An 8,569-nucleotide genomic window follows, 5' to 3' on the forward strand; every position below is an offset into this window, starting at 1 on the left:
GTGTGTGTGTGTGTGTGTGTGTGTGTGTGTGTGTGTGTGTGTGTGTGTGTGTGTGTGTGTGTGTGTGTGTGTGTGTGTGTGTGTGTGTGTGTGTGTGTGTGTGTGTGTGTGTGTGTGTGTGTGTGTGTGTGTGTGTGTGTGTGTGTGTGTGTGTGTGTGTGTGTGTGTGTGTGTGTGTGTGTGTGTGTGTGTGTGTGTGTGTGTGTGTGTGTGTGTGTGTGTGTGTGTGTGTGTGTGTGTGTGTGTGTGTGTGTGTGTGTGTGTGAGAGTGTGAGTGTGTGAGGTACTGCCAACCTGTTTGGCGATGTCACTGTCTGTACCTGAGAGCCTTGCCTCCAAAGGCATGGTATAATTATATCTCTCTCATACTGTGTCAGTCAGCTTAAGAATAATGTGGTTGTCGGTAAACATGAGACAATTGCTACATTGTCTAAGGATGACCATTTCCACAAGACTGGCTATAGAGATAGTAGGAAAGTGCGCATCAATGGTAGTGGATCTTCTTTTTGTGATCTACAAGAGGCAATGCAATAATGGTTTGGACTTGGGCTTAGGGAGATGTTTATGATCGATCTAAAACAACCTTCTTGGAGTACTGCTTCTCAGCAGGCAAACAAGGTGCTCTGCAATCACTAGAGACTTGAGAAAATAACCAAGGGAGTTTTATATGGAAAGGTTCAACTTGTTCCTTTGGCTTTATAGGTTATAGATGATGACTTAGAGAGAAATTCAATCAGTAAACTGTAAAAATGCACTATAAGTGTATATCAAGGCTCAGAGCCTGCAGCAATTCACAGTTCTCTTACTATTGTGAGGAATATTAAAAGACTAAGGTTCCCAGACCAAGTAAAATACAAACAGAAAAATACAGTGGAAATGTAATAAATGATGCTCAGACCTGCAGCAGCTAACAATCCCCCCATTATTGTGGTGGGTACTACAAGTTAAAACATGGAAAACTGTAGAAAAGAACAACAGAAATTTCAAATTAAGACTCTGAATGTTGCATTGTGCATTAGTTGAAAGGGGATTGCATGAAACAGAGGTTAACTCAAGCTTTAAGAGTCTAATGTGAGTGTCTTATCAGTTCGAGCTGTCAGGGTCCCATAGAAATGCAAACATTAATTTACAGTAGGGGTAGGCAGCTTAACAAGCCACCAAGTTTAAAAACACAACAAGAATTGGGTAGGTGGGAGTGAAAAAATCCAAAACTCAATGCAGTCAAACAGCAGTTTCAAACTCAGAGCTGCTGCAACTGAAGAGGAATGCAGGTGAATACCTTAAATGAGGAAACTATTTCTCAGCCCTTCCCAGTAATTAGCTCAATCTCACTCCTGTTCAGTCAGTCAAAGCAAAATGGATGCTTCCCAACTAATCCTAGCCAAGAACTTTTAAAACTTCAAGGAAAAAAAAAACTTTGCAGTAAAACAAAGTTTAAAATACAACTAACTGTAATATAATAATATCAAAATCAAAAAGTAATGGAACTATCCAAACCTTAAATTTAGAAGATGCAGTCAAACAATAGTTACTCAGAGCTCTTCCATGGCTCTTTTTGAGCCATGAAAGACCCAATCTTATTGGGCCTTCTTTGTAAAAACCAGTGGCTGTATTTATTTAATTTACTGACATTTGATTACTGGGAAAGTCTGAATGGGTAGAAAATCATTTTCAGTGGAGGCCTGGGAAGAAATGCTCCAAAAATAAACACCCACAAACACCCACACTAGGGACCAAATTTGCACCAACAAACAAACAAGACTTGTGGTGGGATAAATTTGTAACTCAGAATATTTGTATTAACTTGCACAACTTACCCTTTGTGGCAAGTTCACTTCTCCAAAGGAGTTATAGTCCCACTTTTTCATCCTTTATTAGGCCCATCATTGAACATAATGCACTCTAAGGCATGTATAGATTCATAGGTTATTTATTTTATTTATTTATTTATTGCATCTGCTGACCGGGAAAGTCCACTGGGCCTAGAGTAGCCCATTTTTCAGTGGAGGCCAGGGAGAAAAGCTCCACATTGTTACATACATTTAACTAATAAAAACATTGTTGATACATAATTAAAAAATTGACCCATTACAACATACAATTAATAAACACATTACTACATACAATTGATAGGCATAGATAAAATAGCAGATATGACATATTAATATTCCATACAAAGCAGAAGCATTTTGAAAGTGAGAGCATGAGTGGAAACAGAAGAATGTAGTAACTTAGAACTGTATGAGAGTTGAACAAGAAAAAAGTATATACATGTGAGTGTATGGGGTTCATAGGTGTTTACTAGGCTAATGACCACAATGGCCTTTTTAAGCCTATTCATGCATCCCAAATCTCTGATGAGTTCTGATACCCTTGATAGCTTTAAGCAAGGGCCAGGGAGATGAACCATTTACAGGTTACCTGTGTCCATTAGAGACATAGGTACCAAACCAGGGATGAATTTCGGGTTTCCCATCCAATTGTCCAAGTTGCACTTGAGTTGGGTTAGGGAGGAACTCTGCTTCACATGGATGGGGAGCCTGTTCCATTGATGGGGTAGTCTCTGGGTTACATACCTATCTCTCTAGCAGGTCCTATTTATATCACAGCCAAGGTTTAAGTCTTTAGAATGGGTAATTGTGGTGCTATTTGCTTTGTGGATATGCAGGTATTTTGGTAAGTATCTAAACCACCTTGACAGACATCAGCAGTTCCTCATCAAAAATGATCTCAGGTCTTCAGGTCTCAGTATAGTCAGCTACCCTAATAAACTAAAAGCCATATTCCCGTGGTCACTGTCATACAGAATCCTTAGTGGTGATCTCTGTTTAGCCTTCTGGGCTATAAGTGACACAGTACTCTTTGAATTCATTAATCTAAACAAAACTAGGGGTAAAGAAACCACCCAGTCAGAGACCTAATTGTATGCTACTAAATCAACAGCATTAGATGGCATAACAGACACCTAAGCCAGCATATGCACCATTTTTGGAACAAGCTGTCGTCATCAATCAAGCAGAATACTTTCCTAACAACCTTTAAAACCAGACTGGATGACTGGATGGAATTTTCACCTGATGTATGTGGGGAAAGTCGACTTAATGGGTGACATTGTTAGTCTCCCAGCAGTACTGAATGATGAGGGGGGAGCTTCTCAATGTTCTCCAGAACCTTAAGCTTAGTAAGAACCTACGAACCTATGAACATGTAGGAAGGCTGAGTAGAAGCACTGCACCAGAACCTTAAGCTTAGTAAAAACCTACGGACCTATGAACATGTAGGAAGGTTGAGTAGAAACCTGCATTGCAATCTGGTTTTGATAGCAGAATGGGCGGTCTGCAGAAATGCACTCCTCACTTTGAGTCTCTTTTGATGAAATCGTGAAACAAATAGACTTGGCAACCACACATAAAGAATGGCTTCCTCACCCTTATCACATGCTCATTCTCATCCTTGTCACATGCTCATTCTCATCACTTATTCAGGAACTGAAGGATAATCTGGTAAGGTGACTTATTCTTTCCACTGAGTAACTTCAAAATATTGTGAGCCCTATCGATCTTGGTAGGTTGAGAATGGCTCAGTTTTCTCCAAAAACCACAAAGATTTCCCTTCTCAGTACCCTTTTCAGCTTGACAAACTGGAGAATATTAGATCAGCAAATTTTGCTGTCAAGCAGTGCAGGAAACAATTGTAATTTTAAGTGGTAGGTACCTTTTCCTAAAGCCTGGATGCTAACATATTTACCCCTGACTAAGGAAGCAGTATTGTACAAGCAGACTTCCAGTGCTGATCTTCACTGTTGACTCTCTATCTAGATCGCTGTACTTTGTCTTCCAATCTTTGTGCTACCAGTCCAATCAGTCTGTCCAGGTTGGCACTAATGTCTGTCACCACAGACTGTGAGCTTTCTCTTTCAAGACCAGCAGTACTGTACATTTTCAGCCAACAGTGGGTCTAGTACAAGTAGAGGATATGAGAAAAGTGTTATTAGGCACTCAAGTTATGTGTTGAAAATAAATTTAAGAAATTATTTATTCTTACTGCGGGAGCTTATCCAAAGTGCTGCTCACCACATGGCTGCCAACTCTGACTCTGGAAATTCCCCAGGTAAGTCATGATGTGTTTTTATTTATTTATTTATTTATTGCTATTTGATCATCAGGTTAGTGGGCTGGTCAATTGTTCCTTTTTAGCAATTACCCGAGCTCCAAAGGAGGGGCAGAAAGAGAAACAAGATTACATGTAGTTATACGTCAATCTACAAATGTAACATAGAGCAAGAACACATAACTTTAACATGAGCTCGGCAGGGACGGAAGATGGAGCATGAGAGTTTGGATTCAACCAAACCTGATGTTTGTAGTGACACAGACTGAGGAGAAGGAGCTGGAGATGAGGAAAGAGTCCAAACACACATTCCTAGTTATGGAGAAAGCATATGACAAGGTCTAAGAAAGCCAATTTGAGCAGTCCTGTGATGGTGGAAGGTCCCCTGTGAGTCGGGGACTGGGGCACTGAAGAAGACCCTTAATGTATATGGTGTTGGAGACAAATAGAAAACTCCTGATACATTTGGAAATGGTACTGGGAGCACAGCAGAAAGTCCCAAATTAAAATAAGAAAAAATAAGTTCATTAAAGAGGACAGAGCAATGACTGACATGGACTGATTTTAGGCTCAGCCTGGGAGCACTGTGTGATTAAGTGACACACTTAGGGTCACAAAGTAAACAAATGGAGGCTGCGGGAAAGAAATGCAGGACTGCTGCAGGGAAATTGTATATTGGCCATTGTTTTCAAAAGCTCATCCCTTAAGATGAAATTCTGCAGGCTGATTAGCACAAAGAACCTATTCTGCTAAGTTTCAAATGGCGACTAAAAGAGTCTGAGAATCCCACTAACAGCTGCACATACAATACAGACTGGGAATTCCAGTGGCAGCTATAAATACAATACAAACTGGGGTTCCCAGTGACAGCAACATATACAATACAGACTGGGGTTCCCAGTGACAGCTATAAGTACAATACAGATTGGGAATCCCAGTGCCAGCTATACATACAATACAGACTGGAGTTCCCAATGACAGCTATATATACAATACAGACTGAGGTTCCCAGTGACAGGTATACATGCAATACAGCCTGGGGTTCCCAGTGACAGGTATACATACAATACAGCCTGGGGTTCCCAGTGACAGGTATACATACAATACAGCCTGGGGTTCCCAGTGACAGCTACACATACAATACAGACTGGGGTTCCCAGTGACAGGTATACATACAATACAGCCTGAAGTTCCCAGTGACAGCTACACATACAATACAGACTGAGGTTCCCAGTGACAGGTATACATACAATACAGCCTGGGGTTCCCAGTGACAGCTACACATACAATACAGACTGGGGTTCCCAGTGACAGCTACACATACAATACAGACTGGGGTTCCCAGTGTTAGCTATATGTACAATACAGACTGGGCTTCCCAGTGACAGCTACACATACAATACAGACTGGGAATCCCAGTGACAGTTATACATACAATGCAGACTGGGGTTCCCAGTGACGGCTATACATACAATACAGACTGGGGTTCTCAGTGACAGCTACACGTACAATACAGACAGGGGTTCCCAGTGACAGCTATACATACAATACAGACTGGGGTTCCCAGTGACAGTTACACATACAATACAGACTGGGAATCCCAGTGACAGTTATTCATACAATACAGACTGGGGTTCCCAGTGACGGCTATACATACAATACAGACTGGGGTTCTCAGTGACAGCTACACGTACAATACAGCCAGGGGTTTCCAGTGACAGCTATACATACAATACAGACTGGGGTTCCCAGTGACAGCTATATATACAATACAGACTGGGGTTCCCAGTGGCAGCTACACATACAATACAGATGGGTTCCCAGTGACAGCTATACATACAATACAGACTGGAGTTCCCAGTGACAGCTACTGTATACATACAATACAGACTGGGGTTCCCAGTGACAACTATACATACAATACAGACTGTGGTTTCCAGTGATAGCTATACATACAATACAGACTGGGGTTCCCAGTGATAGCTATACATGAAATACAGACTGGGAATCCCAGTAACAGCTATACGTACAATACAGACTGGAAATACCAGTGACAGCTGTACATACAATACAGACTGAGGTTTCCAGTGACAGCTACACATACAATGCAGACTGAGGTTCCCAGTGACACCTACTGTATACATACAATACAGACTGGGGTTCCCAGTGACAGCTATACATACAATACAGACTGTAGTTCCCAGTAACAGCTATACATACAATACAGATTGGGGGTTCCAGTGACAGTTACTCATACAATACAGACTGAGGTTCCCAGTAACAGCTAGCCACCTGATGCAGACTGGGGTTCCCACTAGCAGCTAGCTACCCAATGCAGACCATGGTTCCCAGTGACAGCTATACATACAATACAAACTGGGAACACACCTCTCAACCACAGAGCAAGAACTCTTGACAAAGCTATAAATAAAAGTGGGACAAAGGCCCAAAAATAGGGACAATTCTTAAATATTGCTCTTACAGACTTAGAAAGTTGATAGAATAACAGGTTTTGCATTAGCATGAATTTTCGGAAGGTTATGAAGTCTGAAACTTAAATGTCTGTCATTATTTTTTAACTCCAGTCTTTAATGATTTGCCACTACTTTACCAGAAAACCACAATTTTATGCAAAATGGACCAAAAATACGAGGCAAAAATCTGGACATTCTGTGAAAATCTGTATAGTTGAGAGGTATGACTGGGAATCCCAGTGACAGCTATACATACAATACAGACTAGGGTTCCCAGTGACACCTATACATACAATACAAACCAGGAATCCTAGTGACAGCTATACATACAATACAGATTGGAGTTTCCACAAACAGCTATACATACAATACAGAATGGGGTTCCAAGTGACACCTATACATACAATACAAACCTGGAATACCAGTGACAGGTATACATACAATGCAGATTGGAGTTTCCACTAACAGCTATACATACAATACAGAATGGGGTTCCCAGTGACATCTATAAATACAATACAGGCTGGGGTTCCCAGTGACAGCTGCACATACAGTACAGACTGGAGTTCCCAGTGACAGCCACACATATAATACAGACTGGAGTTCCCAGTGACAGCTATGCATACAACACAAACTGGGGTTCCCAGTGGCAGGTAGTCATCTGATGCAGACTGGGGTTCCCCTTGATAGCTATACACCCAATGCAGACTGGGATTCCCCTTGATAGCTATACACCCAATACAGACTGGGGATACCACTGACAGCTAATCATCTGATGCAGACTGGAATTCCCCTTGATAGCTATACACCCAGTACAGACTGGGTTTCCCACTGACAGCTATACACCCAGTGCAGACTTGGGTTTCCAGTGGCAGCTAGCACCTGATACAGACTGGGGTTACCAGTGACACCTAGCCGTCCAATGCTAACTGGGGTTCCCAGTGATCTCAGGGCTACTGCTCTGGCATGAGACATCTTCACCCAACATCATTATTTATTTATTTGTTTGTTTTTTTTGTAAGCACTGGATTATTTTCCATCATGACTCAGAGCAAATACCAACAACAACAAACTTCAGCAGTCTATGAATGATCAGTCATGGACTAGATACAAGCCTACAACATTTTTAGCTCAGCATTTACTTATCCTAAGCAAGTACAGATTTCCTAATAAGTTTCAACACTGAGAAATGCATCCACTGAGAAACAGGACAAAAAGAGCAAGTTATCATGATGATAGTGTTGCTGACCATTCATGCAAAGCAAGAGGTCTTCCAAACTCAGTTCAAACATAACTTGGACCAGTGGATTGACAATTCGAAATTTACCCCGGTTTGGTCTATTAAACAAAGGCAGCTTGTAAATGCTTTGCCACTCATGCCCAAGCATAAATGAACCCCTTAAAATAACCTTGGGTCATCAAAACCTGCCAAATACATTTGGGAAGCATGGCTAGACTTAAAAATGCCCCCTGGGATTTCCAGCCTCATAATGACTATACACCTGTAGAGTGGAGTTTTTTCAGATATGGCTTAACCAGGTTACCTAGGACAGCTGCATTTGTTCGTGAGTTATGATTTTTAGCAGTCTTCAAAATACTGGAAGACCATTTTGCCCATTTTGTGGCAAAGCATTCTGGATGTTAGGAGCAACTTTGCTAAATGCTTCTTTTTGTGGCAGCAAAAGTAAGTTGAGATCTTTGCAGGTGGGTAATCATCTGTAGTGGCTTTTCAAATTCCAAGTGGAATTTCTAATAAAGAGTTTAGGCCATTTCTGTTAAAAACAGAGACTTGGTGTTTTTTCTGTCATCATGCATGGCTACCACTCTTTGGATATAATGTTTGATAATACTAGTCTGGTGAAACTTTTCATACCTTATATTGTTACTTTCCTAATGGTTCACTATCAGGTTACATACTCCCTTCTTCAGGTAATACCATCTCTCCTACATTCCATATACTGGAAGTATGCCATTTTTTACTGTTC

Source organism: Protopterus annectens, chromosome 15.part0 (genome assembly GCF_019279795.1).
Source record: "Protopterus annectens isolate FY-2018-M chromosome 15.part0, PAN1.0, whole genome shotgun sequence".
Taxonomy (NCBI): Eukaryota; Metazoa; Chordata; order Ceratodontiformes; family Protopteridae; genus Protopterus; species Protopterus annectens.